General features: G+C 44.8%; 1 protein-coding gene across 1 annotated transcript in view; it reads right to left on the bottom strand.

The window, feature by feature from the left end:
* Window positions 1-14116, bottom strand: part of Sumo1 (small ubiquitin like modifier 1) — a 147329-nt gene that overhangs the window by 73530 nt on the left and 59683 nt on the right. The gene's annotated exons all lie outside the window — the stretch shown is intronic.

The following is a 14116-nucleotide window of genomic DNA, read 5'->3' as shown; positions in this document are numbered from 1 at the left end:
TTTCTTAGTCTTTCCCCTTCCTCCTGCCCTATCTTGGCATATAATAATATGTATGTAGTGAATGTATAATCCACGGAAAACTATTACGTTCTAGTAAAATTAAAGAAAGCTACTTAATCTTAGCAAGTATCAGGCCAGTCTCTATACATTAAGACACCAAACAAATACCAGAAATGTTTTCAGAAATCAACCTTAAGGACTTGGTGAATTGGCTTTTTTCCATTTGGAAAAGGGAACATTATTTTGTATGTGAATTCCTGCCTGCCTTGGTACATGTGTGGAGGCTTCAAGACAACTTCTGTTATGTAGGTTCTAGGTATCAAAGACAGGCCGCCTTGGTTATCTGCTTTGTCCTGTGGCCATTCATTGTTAGAAGTCAGTGTTTTATTCACGGTTGCTTTGGGTTTGAGATGGAATTGCACTAGCTCTGGCATCACTAACTGCGGCTGGCATTAACTTCTGACATTCTCATGCCTCTCTCCCAAGTGTTAGGATTATAGATTTCAGCTACCTTGTCCAGCTAGTGGCCAGTTTTCATTTACATTTTATTATTTTAATGTCTTGTGTGGGTCTTCTGTCTACTGTATGTCTATACAAGAGACCTGCTGGTACCTGAGGAAGCCGGAAAAGGTGTCAGATGCCCTGGAACTGGAGGTACAGATTCCATGTGGCTGCTGGGAATCAAGCCCTGGTCCTCTGGAAGAACTGCCAATGCTCTCCAGAAGACCATCTCTAAGCCATCTTTACAGCCCATTTTTACCAGTTTTAAAATACAGTTCGACATTGTTTTCAGTAGTTTCTTTGTACAAGTGTGTGTGTGGTTGTTTTTTTTTTCCCTAGAGTTTTTGGTAATTTTCTTCAAACAATTTCTTAGAACAGATGTCAAAATTCTGGGTTTTGATGTTTGAGTTAGTTGTCAAGCAAAATTACAAGTAGTATATTAGAACGTGGGTTCTCAAAACCAGTAGGAGTTAGAAACATTTGGAAGCCTTGTGCTAGGGATGGAACCAAGAGTCTAATATTTACATGGTAAGCATGTGTTTCTACTGTAGAACAAGCTTTAGAGAGTTTTTATAAAAGGCATGATCCCAGAAGTGAAATTTAAATTAGAAATTCATTGCTGGTGGTAGTTAGGACATAGGATCTGGGCAAATAAATGAGGAAGATTATTTCATGTTATCTTAGCCCTGGAGTTCTCTGGGCTAGAAGCTAATTTAATGGTCTGCATTTTGGTAAAAATCTCCACTACAAGATCTCAGCTGTAGTGTTGCGTGGTAGGTGGGTGAGTCCTTCAGGTTTAGACACCTCAACTATGCTCGGGACAATTCAAAATTCCAATTTTATAAGAAGTCCATGTAATTTGTGTGAGAGGCAAGTAACTTAGTTGTGTTTACTGAATTTGAGAGCATTCAGAGCTGCACAAAATAATACCAAACATACAATGCAAAGACCTCTAAGAGAGTCACCAGTGAGATGTGTTATGGCAGCTACCTTTGTCCTCAGCCACAGAAAACACCTTTTGAGTCTCGTTCACGAACCTGCTTGCTGCTGCTCTACAGATGAGGCTCAGGATAGCTGACCACCAAAGCTCTCCCTCAGCTTGACTGCAAAGCTGGAGTATAGCTGACTATAAACTTAGTGATGGTGTCAGGTCTTGGTGCAACACTCACCATTTTTTTGTTTTTTATATCCAATTATCCCCCAGTCTTTTCTTCAGGGGATTGGGTTTTTTGAATGTTTTCAGATTTGAGGATGGGTATGAATATCATGGGTTTCAGGCTAGCCGTGAACTTGGTTTTTTGAAAACCAGGGTTTCTATGTGTAGAGGCTGTCCTAGAACTTGCTGTGTAGGCCAAGCCTACTTTGAGTTTGCAGAGATCTGCCTGCCTCTGCCTGCTCAGAGCTGGGATTGAAGGCATGCACTACAAATTACAACCATCCAGCTCTGTTTCTTTGTTTTTTTGTTTTTTTTTTTTTTGTTTTGTTTTGTTTTTTAAGATTTATTATGTACACAGTATTCTGTCTGCATGTACGCCTGCACACCAGAAGAGGGCACCAGATCTCATTATAGATGGCTGTGAGCCACCATGTGGGTGCTGGGAATTGAACTCTCCAGCCCTCCATTTCTTATATGTATTGTTGAACATTTTCTCCACATGAAGACATTAGGAACCCTTTTTGCTTTATTAAATCTCATTTGAAAAAATAAGTTGGGGGTTGGAGAGATGGCTCAGCAGTTAAGAGCACTGACTGCTCTTCCAGAGGTCCTAAGTTCAATTCCCAGCAACCACATGGTGACTCACAACCATCTATAATGAGATCTGGCGCCCTCTTCTGGCCTGCAGGGATACATGCAGGCAGAACACTATACATGATAAATAAAATCTTTAAAAAAAAAGAAAGAAATTACTTGGGGGCACCTAGGGACTTCTTTTCCCCATAAATTTGCTTAAATCTACCTTTGTTATGCTTTAAAAGGGGAGTAAGGAAAGTAGACCAGCTCTTTCTTGCTTTGAAAGCATGAGGAGTCTCAGAAAACAGGATCTTGTAATTTCATGACAGGGGAAGCCAAAACAGATTTGATTTTTTAAAAAAGATTTATTTATTTATTATTTATACAGAAGGGTGTGCCAGATCTCATTACAGATGGTTGTGAGCCACCGTGTGGGTGCTGGGAATTGAACTCAGGAACTCTGGAAGAGCAGTCGGTGCTCCTAACCTCTGAGCCATCTCTCCAGCCCCAGATTTGATTTTTATTTATTTATTTATATTGTTTGTTTTGTTTTGTTTTTTGAGACAGGGTTTCTTTGTGTAGCTTTGCACCTGTCCTGGAACTCGCTCTGTAGCCCAGGCTGGCCTCAAACTCACAGAGATACACCTGCCTCTGCCCCCCGAGTGCTGGGATTAAAGGCGTGCGCCACCACCTCCCGGCGTCCTTTTTATCATTTTTAACAGCCTGATTCATTTAACTTTTTTTTTTTAAACATTTATTTATTATGTATACAGTGCTCTGTCTGCATGTATCCCTTCATGCCAGAAGAGGGCACCAGATCTCATTACAGATGGTTTTGAGCCACCACGTGGTTGCTGGGAATTGAACTCAGGACCCCTGGAAGAGCAGCCGGTGCTCTTAACCACTGAGCCATCTCTCCAGCCCCTCATTTAACTTCTTTAGATGAAACCCAAATCTAACTTTTTGTTTGAGACAGGATTTCTCTGTGTAGCCCTGGCTGTCCTGGAACTCACTCTGGAGGCCAGGCTGGCCTCGAACTAAGAGATCTGCCTGCCTCTGCCTCCCATTATTCTTGGGTCAGGAGAGATGGCTGAGCAGTTAAGAATGCTTACTGTGCCGTGCAGAGGTGCCTGCTTTTAATCCCCCGCACATGGGAGGCAGAGGCAGGCGGATCTCTGTGAGTTCGAGGCCAGCCTGGTCTACAGAGTGAGTTCCAGGACAGGCGCAAAGCAAAGTTACACAGAGAAACCCTGTCTTGACAAACAAAAACAAAAAAACAAAACAAAAAGAAGAGAGAGAGAGAAAGAAAAAGAAAAGAAAAGAAAGAGTGCTTACTGCTATTCCAGAGGGAAGAGTTTGGTCTGGCAAGCCTAAAATTATAGCTTCAAGGGATTTGAATTTTCTGGCTTCCTCAGATCCCACATGTGAACAGGCATACATACCCATAAATAAATCTCTTACTTACCCCCAAGACAGGGTTTCTCTGGCTGTCCTGGAACTTGCTCTGTAGGCCAGGCTGGCCTCATACTTAATCTTTTTTATAAAAATGTGTTTTTCTTTTGTTTTGAGGCTAGATCTTACAATATCTCCAGTGAGCCTAGGATTCCCAAAACTTCCTGAAGGGATTTTTTTCCATTATTATTATTATTATTATTATTATTATTATTATTATTATTATTATTATTTTAATGTGTGTTTTGCTGCATGTATGTCTGTACCACATGCATACCTGTGCCTTGGAGGTCAGAAGAGAGGGCACTGGATCCCCTAGAAGTGGAGTTACAGGTGGCTGTGAGCTGCCATGTGAGCGCTGAGAATCGGAACTCAGGTCCTTTGCAGGGACAGCAGGTACTCTCCACCTCTACGCCATCTCTCTAGCCCCTGAATGCTGGGGTTGTAAGGGTGTGTGCTACAACAACTGGTATAACACATTCACAACAAATCGTTGTGTGGTGGTTTCTACATCGAATGCTAAACCCCACCAGTACTCCGCCCACCCTACCCTTTCCATTTTTATACAGGGCCTCCCTAAGTTGTCCACCTTAGCCTTGAACTCAGTCTAGCTCAAGCAGGCCCATGAACTTAGCCTGACTTAGCTTCCTAAATACTTGGAATCACATGTCTGTGCCACCAGGCTTAGTTTATAGCCATCTTTTCTAAGTAAACTATGTAAACAGCTGTGCTCATTCACTGAAGGATTTCATCTTTGACTGTGTAGCTGTAGCTATGTGTGGCTCCAACAGAACTGAGTGTTTGCAAACAGCCCACAGAGTTTAAAATCCTACCACCTGCCCTTTGGAAAGACTTTCTGACTTCCGGTTTGGATTAAGAGGAACTTGAAAGAGTCACATGCAAGTGGGAGAGATGGCTTAGTGGTTAAGAGCACTGGCTGCTCTTCCAGAGGACCCGGGTTCAATTCCCAGCACCCACATGGCCGCTCACATATCTCCAATTCCACTCTCTGGCCTCTGGGACCAGGCACACGTGGTGCACAGATACCCATGCAGGAAAAAGTCGAATGCAGTGTGTGAGCCTTGATTTACCATGGTTCCCTGAGAAAAGAGATCGGAGATCTTGGAGACAGGAAAATAGTGAATGATTTGGGAGAATTGTGTGATTTTTAGATGTGATAATGGTATATGTAGTTATGTAGGATAACCTTAGTTTTTAAGGGTAGGGAGAAGTGTCCTGACATCTAATTTATTTTCAAGTAGTTCAGCAAAATTCATGCCTATAAATAGATGGCGCCAGTAGAGCAAGATGTTATAATTGTTAAGTGTGGTATATTGCTTTGCTGTTCATCATGGTGTTTCCCTTTTCCCTGTGATTTTAGATAGTCATAATAAAAAAATCTTATTTTTGAAGACCCAGGACATTGCTGCTTATTTTGATTTGACTTCTTTATTCCTCAATACTTTAAAATCTTTAGGAAATTCTTGGCCAACGATTATTTTGGGGACATCTATTACTAGCCTGACTCTGGTCAAGATAGCAAGGCAGCCCGAGAAGATAGAAGGCAGTAGCTTCTGCCCTCAGCCTTTTCACAACGTGAAGCTCAGAGGCTCCTGATGGACAAGGCATGCCCTGCTAGAGGCCCTTCTTGAGAGGGGGAGAGTGCGGGGAGGTAGCTGATGACGAGCTCAGGTGACAGAATTAGGGCATAAGGAGAAAGGAAGTACAAGTTGAGCTGAGAAGCTAATGCCTGTAGTTTCCTCTAGTCATAAGATGCTGAGCCTGCTGGGTGGTGGTGGTGGCGGGGCGGTGGCGGCGGCGGCGGCGGCGGCGGCGGCGGCGGCGGCGGCGCACGCCTTTAATCCCAGCACTCGGGAGGCAGAGGCAGGCGGATCTCTGTGAGTTCGAGGCCAGCCTGGGCTACAGAGCGAGATCCAGGAAAGATGCAAAGCTACACAGAGAACCCCTGTCTGGGAGGATGGGGAGGGGTGGGCGGGACAAGAGATGCTGAGCCTTTGAGGAAACAGGTGGCCGTGCAGACTGACTCCTTGGTAGGTAACTCCCCCCTTCCGTTACTTCATTTTTATTTATTTATTTTTTGAGACAATGTCTCCCTATGTAGCCCTTTAGTCCTTGCTGTCCTGGGACTTGATATGTACACCAGGCTGGCCTGGAGCTCACAAAGATCCACCTATCTTTGCCTCCCGAGTGCAGGGACTAAAAGTGTGCGCCACCACACCTGGCTCAGCTACATCCATCTTGACACCCCAAAGTGCCTTTCTCTGAGCACTGACAGCTGGGTGCTCACCTGTGAGTCTTTCTGTGGCATAGAAGTATAGGAAACACAACATGTACGGTCTTGGGAACTCAGGAAACGGTGTTCTCAACCTTGGCCCAACAGCAGGAGTAAATGTTCTTGACTGTAGGAAAAGAATCAGCCAGACAACAGTGCATCTATTTATATCCGAAAATCTGCTGGTCAGCGACAGGCTGATACCCAACAGGGCATAATGGAGAGGCCACAAGCTAGCTGTCAAGACAGAAAGGCCCTTGTACTAGTGGTCAGATAAAAAAATAGATCTGATTTTAAGTTTGTTTTTTGTTTTTGCCTTTTTAAATATCTGGATGCTTTGTCTGCTTAAATGCATATGCCCCACTTGCATGCTTGGTACCCCTGAGGCCAGAAGAGGCCATTAGATCACATGCAAATAGTTACAGACGGTCGTGAAACACCGTGTAGGTGTGGGGGACCAAACCTTCAAGACCAGCTTTTAACACCTGAGCCATGGCTCTAGCCCCTCAAGATAATGTATGCAAAAGTTCCTTTAGGTGCCGTGGTCAATGCCCATAACCCCAGCACTGGGAAGGAGGCCGAGGCAGGAAGACTATGTTCAAAGCCAGCCCAGACTACATAACAGACCCTTTCTCAAAATTTGTTCCAAACCAGACGTGGTGGTACATACCTTTGATCCTAGCACTTAGGAGGCAAGAGGTAGATGGATCTCTGTGAGTTTGAGACTAGCCTAGTCTACAGAGCAAGTTCCAGACCAGCCAGGGTTACACAGTGGGACTGTATAAAAGAAAAAAGTTTTTTCCTTGCAAACTGGACAGTCAAGTATTGTTATGCATGCATGGAGTCTTGTTCTTGCTTATACGTGCCTAGCCTTAGTTTAGCTTATTTCTAGCCAGCTTTTCTTAAATTATCCCATCTAGCTTTTGTCTCTGGGCTTTTTACTTTATTTATTTTTTTTAAGATTTATTTATTTATTATGTATATAATGTTCTGCCAGTGTGTATGCCCACATGCCAGAAGAGGGCACCAGATCTCATTATAGATGTCTGTGAGCCACCATGTGGTTGCTGGGAATTGAACTCAGGACCTCTGGAAGAGCAGCCAGTGCTCTTAACCTCTGAGCCGTCTTTCCAGCTCCATTTTACTTTATTCTATATGCCTTTCTTTACTTCTTACTCTATGGCTGTGTAGCTGGGTGGCTGGCCCCTGGCTTCCTCCTCTCCTCCTTTTCTTGCTCCTCCCTCTTCTTGTCTCCTCCTCTGTTTATTCTCTCTGCCTGGCAGCCTCTCATAGCCTTTCTTCTGCCTAAACCATTGGCTGTTCAACTCTTTATTAGACCAATCAGCTGTTTTAGACAGGCAAAGTAACACAGCTTCACAGAGTTAAACAAATACAACAATAAAAGAATGCAACACATCTTTGAATCATTTAACAAATGTTGCACAGCATGAACAAATGTAACACATCTTTTTGTTTGTTTGCTTGCTTTTCGTTTTTTTGTTTGTTTGTTTTAAAGATTTATTTATTTATCATGTATACAGAAGAGGGCGCCAGATCTGATTACAGATGGTTGTGAGCCACTATGTGGTTGCTGGGAATTGAACTCAGGACCTCTGGAAGCACAGTCAGTGCTCTTAATCTCTGAGCCATCTCTCCAACCCACTTTTCGGTTTTTTGAGACGAGATTTCTCTGTGAAACAGTCCTGGCTGTCCTGGAACTCCCTCTGTAGACCAGGTTGGCCTCAAACTCACAGAGATCCGCCTGCCTCTGCCTCTCAAGTGCTGGGATTAAAGGTGTGCGCCACCACCGCCCGGCTATGTAACACATCTTTTTTTTTTTTTCCTTTTTGAGACAGAGTTTCTCTATGTAGCTTTGCACCTTTCCTGGATCTCGCTCTGTAGACCAGGCTGGCCTCGAACTCACAAAGATCCACCTGCCTCTGCCTCCCGAGTGCTGGGATTAAAGGCGTGCGCCACCACCGCCCAGCTATGTAACACATCTTAAACTAATACTCCACAACAGGAAGGTGCAGGGCTGGGGAACTAGGTGTTGGCGAAGTTGCCGCACAGGCTGGATGACCTGGGTTTGATCCAAAGAATCCATTTGGCACGTGGGTGTGCTTACGTACTGGGAGAGGCAGAGAGGAGTAGACACCTGTGGCTTGCTGGCCAGCAATCCTAGCCTGCTTGATGAGTCCCAGATCTTGTCTCATAAACAAAGTGGAGCAGCTAGAGGGTGGCTCAGCAGTCCAGAGTGCCCACTGCTCTTCCGGAGGAACGGAGTTCAGTTCCCAGCTCCCGCACTAGGCAGCTCACAGTACCTGTAATGGTAGCTACAAGGGATCTGGTGCCCTCTCTGCCTCCATGGGCACCCACACGCATGGCATTCACTCACACACAGACTCACAGGTAAAATAACAAACATAAATAACAACAATAATAATAAAGCAGGGATCCACACTGAGATCCTGTCTCAAATCAAAACAAAAATTTTGCTGGACGGTGATGGTGCACGCTTTTAATCCCAGCACTGGGAGGCAGAGGCAGGTGGATCTCTGTGAGTTCAAGGCCGGCCTGGTCTACAGAGCGAGTTCCAGGACAGGCTACACAGAGAAACTCTGTCTTAAAAAACAAAACAAAAATTTTAACTTTAAAATCCAACACATAGCTCAGCAGGTAAAGGGCTTACCTAGTGACCTAAGTTGTTTGACTCCTGGGACTTATGTAAAAGTAGGAAGCCTCTCTCTCTCTCTCTCTCTCTCTCTCTCTCCTCTCTCTCTCTCTCTCTCTCTCTCTCTCTCTCTCTCTCTCTCTCTCTCTCTCTCTCTTTCTCTCTCATTAGGGTTGGGGAGATGGTAAGGGTTAAGAGCACTTGCTGCTTCTGCTGCTGCTGCTGCTCTCCCAGGAAACCTGACTTTGATTCAGCACCTACATCAGGTGGTTCACAGCCATCTGTAACTCCAGCTCCAAGAGATCCTAAGCCTATGGCCTGAAGTCACACGCACATAGCCACGTGTGGGCACACACACACACCTATACATATTTAAAAGGAATAAAAACATTCAAACAGTGGTGATGCACGCCTTTAATCCCAGCGCTTGGGAGGCAGAGGCGGGTGGATCTCTGTGAGTTCGAGGCCAGCCTGGTCTGCAGAGAGAGGCAGGCACCAACACTACACAGAGAAACCCTGTCTTGAAGAACATATATACATATAGCTAGAGAGATGACTGGTAGTTAAGAGCGTGCAGAGGACCCATGTTCAATTTCCACATGGTAGCTTACACCTGTCTGTAGCCAATTCTAGGAGAACTGATTTCATCTTCTGGCCTCCTCAGGCACCAGGCACACATGTGTTGCACACATACATGCAGATAATATACTCACACATAAAGTAAATACTTAAAAACAATAAATGGAGCTACAGCCTTGTTCTCCCTTATGAGAAACTGTAGTCCTAGTAACTGTTCTGTTGTTAGTGGGTTTCCCTGTAGAAATCTTCAAGGGCTTTTTGTTGTATGTTGTTGTTTTGTTTTGAGATGGGATCTTGCAATGTGGTCTCCGAACTACTGCTGGAACCAAGTGATGCTGCTGCCTCTAGCCTCCTGAGTAACTGGAGCTGCAGGTCAGGTGCACACCAGGATAATACGCGTGTGTGTGTGTGTGTGTGTGTGTGTGTGTGTAGTGTGTGCATGTAGTGTGTGTGTGTATGCGTGTGAGTGAGTGTGTAGTGTGTGTATGTGTGTGAGTGTGTAGTGTGTGAGTGTATAGTGTGTTTGTGTAATGTGTATGTGTGTGCAGTGTGTGTGTGTGAGTGTGTAGTGTATATGTGTGTGAGTGAGTGTGTAGTGTGTGTATGTGTGTGTGGTGTGTGTATGTAGTGTGTGAGTGTGTGTATGTGTGTGAGTGTGAGTGAGTGTGTAATGTGTGTATGTGTGTGAGTATGTAGTGTGTGTAGTGTGTATGTGTGTGTAGTGTGTATTGTGTGAGTGTGTAGTGTGTGTTTGTGTAATATGTATGTGTGTGAGTGAGTGTGTAGTCTATGTGTGTGTAGTGTGTGTATGTGTGTATTGTGTATTGTGTGAGTGTGTAATGTGTGTGTATGTGTAATGTGTGTATGAGTGTGCAGTGTGTGTGTATGTGTGTGTGAGTGTGTATTTTGGTTTCAACAGTATCATCACCAAGATTCTTCTGGTGAGAAACAAAATGGATTGCAAAGAGTAGGAAAAAGCATGGTTTGTTAGACCAGTTGCCTCCCGGAGCATGACTGCGTTCTCCGAAACCACCATTTATCCTCCAGAACGGAAGTCACCGCGGATCTGAAGTTACTGGGCCTCATCCTCACTTGACAGCGGAAGAATCGCGAGACAGAGCTGCCTCTCTAACTCTCACTCTTTTCACACACTGCGAACAGTAGGCTGTGAAATGCCGACCGCACATAACACGACCTGATTGTTCTTTCTTTCTTTTTTGGAGACAGGGTTTCTCTGGTAGTCCTGGCTGCCCTGGAACTCACTCTGTAGGCCAGGCTGGCTTGGAGCTCTCGGAGAACTGCCTGCCTGCCTCTGGCTCCAGGGGGCTGGGATTAAAGGTGTGCCCCACCACCTGGCTCAAAGATATTTGATAATATGACTTGACTTTAAATGATCTTCCTGTCCTAACTCGAATGCCCATCACTACTGTGTGGCTGCGTGTTGGGGTGCACCCGGCTCAGTGGATGTGCAGTGGTCAGAAGAGAACTTTGTGGAGTTGTTTTCACCTTCTACCTTTATTGGGGTCCTGAGGCTCAACTCGGTTGCCAGGCTTCATAGCAAGAACCTTCACTGGTAGATCTGTTTTGCTTGCTCCTTAGTTTTTCTTAATCTCTCATCAATTCTTGGAACTGGGTTTTCTTTCCACATCCCAAATCACAGATGTCCTCCCACCCCGTGAAACCCGGGGACTGGCTGGCCAGAGCATTACTGTAATTGTGTTCTGGAGAAAACCCTTTCTTTGACTTCCAGGAATCTCAGCTTCGAGGGGTGTGGGGGGTGTGGCAAGACTTTAACATCTTGCCAAGTCACAGCCTTCTTTTCCTTTCAGCCATGTGCAGGCGACTGGCTGGAGCCCATGGGTAAAACCACAGCATCCAGGCTTAGAAGGGACGGACTTATGGGTATCTAGAGGAAGGTCAGTCAGTTTTCTACCATACAAACAGGACCTCTTTCAAACCACAACCCAGCTGATTTATATGCCTTCCAAAATGTTGTTTGTGGATCAGTAGTATTGCACAAAACCTGTTAGGAATATTTTTTTCTTTCACCTGAACTAGAGGCTGGAGCTAGAGATGCAGTTCATTTGCCTAGCATGCATATGGCCCTCTTCTGGATCCCATGGGCTCTGTACATATGTGGTTCACTAACATGCATGCAGGTAAGTACCCATGCACATTAAGTAAAAATAAAATCTTTCTTCTTGTTTGTTGGTTTTCTTTTTTTTTTTTTTTAAAGATTTATTTATTTATTATGTATACAGCATGTTGACCTGCAGGCCAGAAGAGGGCACCAGATCTCATTACAGATGGTTGTGAGCCACCATGTGGTTGCTGGGAATTGAACTCAGGACGTCTGGGAGAGCAGTCAGTGCTCTTAACCTCTGAGTCGTCTCTCCAGCCCGTTTGTTGGTTTTCTGAGACAGGGTTTCTCTGTGTAGCCCCGGCTGTCCTGCAACTCCCTCTGTAGACCAGCCTGGCCTCGAACTCACAGAGATTCACCTGCCTCTGCTTCCCAAGTGCTGGGATTAAAGGTGTGCGCCGCCGCCGCCGCCGCCGCCGCCGCCGCCGCCACCACCCGGCATCCTCCCTCTCTCTTTTTTTTTTTTTTTTTTTTTTTTTTTTTGCTTTTTCGAGACAGGGTTTCTCTGCGTAGCTTTGCGCCTTTCCTGGGACTCACTTGGTAGCCCAGGCTGGCCTCGAACTCACAGAGATCCTCCTGGCTCTGCCTCCCGAGTGCTGGGATTAAAGGCGTGCGCCACCACCGCCCGGCTTCCTCCCTCTCTCTTATGTATACAGTATTCTGCCTGCATGTATACCTGCAGGTCAGAAGAGGGCACCAGATCTCATTACAGATGGTTGTGAGCCGCCATGTGGGTGCTGGGAATTGAACTCAGAATCTCTGGAAGGACAACCCTGTGTTCTTAACCGCTGAGTCATCTCTCCAGTCCAAAAAATAAAATCTTAAAGAAAGGAAGAAAAAAAGAAAGGAAGAAAAGAGAGAGAAAGAAAGAAGAGAGAGGAATGAATGAATGAATGAAGGAAGGGAGAGAGAGAGAGAAAGAAAGAAAGAAAGAAAGAAAGAAAGAAAGAAAGAAAGAAAGAAAGAAAGAAAGAAAGAAAGAAAGAAAGAAAGAAAGAAGAAGAAAGAAAGAGGAGAAAGGATAAGGTGGCGAGCCATTGAGGAAGGCACTCAGCATCAACTTCTGGTCTCCACACACTTCCACATGTGTGCATGCAAACCCCTGCAAGTGAACATGCACATACAACAAAAAACACACAAACACGTATCCACAAAGAAAACTAAAGTCTGTGGAGTATAAGGGGAGAAAGCAAATGGTTCTTGAGTAGCTTTAACAAGATACAGGTGATGATGTCCTGGGAAGGGTCAGACCCATAGAAACACATAGAAGAGGATCAACTAAGTCAGAGAATGTCAGGGTGAACTCCTTCCCATGTTTTTGTTTTGTTTTACTTTGGTGTTTTTTAATTTTTTGTTTTTCCAGACAGGGTTTCTCTGTGTAGCCATAGCTGTCTGGACTCCCTCTGTAGACCAGGCTGGCCTTGAACTCAGAGATCTGCCTGTCTCTGCCTCCCAAGTGCTGAGATTAAAGATGTATGCCATCACTGCCCAGCTACAGAAATTTTTTTTTTTAAGATTTATTTTATATGAGTGCTCTATCTGCATGTACAACTTTATGCCAGAAGAGGGCATCAGATCCCACTAGAGATGGTCGTGAGCCACCATGTAGTTGCTGGGAATTGAATTCAGGATCTCTGGAAGAACAGCCTGTTCTCTTAACCTCTGAGCCATCTCTCCAGTCCTACAGGGATTTTTTTTTTTTTAACTGGAATCAATTTTTGAACCAAATTCAAATGACAATGTTACATAATTTGAATCTCTAATTCTATAGTTACATGACAGAAGACCTTAAATTTTTACTGCCTTTTTTTTTTTTTTTGACATAAAGACAAGTTTGTGGCTCGACATCATGGTATGCACCTTTAATCCCAGCACTCAGGAGATAGAGGCAGATGGATCTCTGTGAGTTCAAGGCCCGCCTGGTCTACAGAGTGGGTTGCAGGACAGCCAGGGTAGTTACACAGAGAAATCCTATCTCGTGGGGGGGGGGGGAGAAAAAAGAAATTCCTCAAGGGAATAAATTGAGCCACTATAATTCTCCTTTTCTTTTTGCTTTTCTAGTGATTTATGAGTGATACCTGAGTAAATGGACATTTGACAAGAGAAGGGAGGTAATTAAAGATGAGCATTCTATCTGGTTTCATTGGTTTTGAAACAGGGTCTCGCTATGAGATGTGGCCTGCCTGGAACTCCCTGTATAGACAGGACTTCTTGGCCTGGAATTCCCTCTGTAGATGGGACTAGCCTTAAACTTAAAGGCCTTCTCCTGCTACTGCCCCTGAAGGGCTAGGATCACAGCCATGTACCGCCACATCTGGCTTTTTCTTTTTTCCCTTTTTGAGATAAGGTCTTGCTGGATAGCTCATGCTAACCTTAAACTCATGCAGTCCTCCTGCCCCAGGCACCCAGGTGCTAGGATTATAGGCAAACGTCACTATGGCTGGCTTAGTGAACGCTCTGGATGGAGGGAAGGAAGCCTTGTAAAAAGGAGAGAGGAAAACTCCAAGAGGAAGACAGCTAGTCTGCAGCTGGGGTGGCGAAAGGGGGGAGAAAGTGGGAGAGAGGAGGAGGTCTCTGCTGTTGATGTTCTGGTTTTTTTTTTTTTTTTTTTTTTATTATGTATACAGCATATATGACTGCCAGCCAGAAGAGGGCGCCAGATCTCATTACAGATGGCTGTGAGCCACCATGTGGGTGCTGGGAATTGAACTCAGGACCTCTGGAAGAACAGTCAGTGCTCTTAACCGC

The sequence above is a fragment of the Peromyscus maniculatus genome, chromosome 13, assembly GCF_049852395.1.
Source record: "Peromyscus maniculatus bairdii isolate BWxNUB_F1_BW_parent chromosome 13, HU_Pman_BW_mat_3.1, whole genome shotgun sequence".
NCBI lineage: Eukaryota > Metazoa > Chordata > Mammalia > Rodentia > Cricetidae > Peromyscus > Peromyscus maniculatus.
This window is presented reverse-complemented; position numbering and strand designations above follow the sequence as displayed.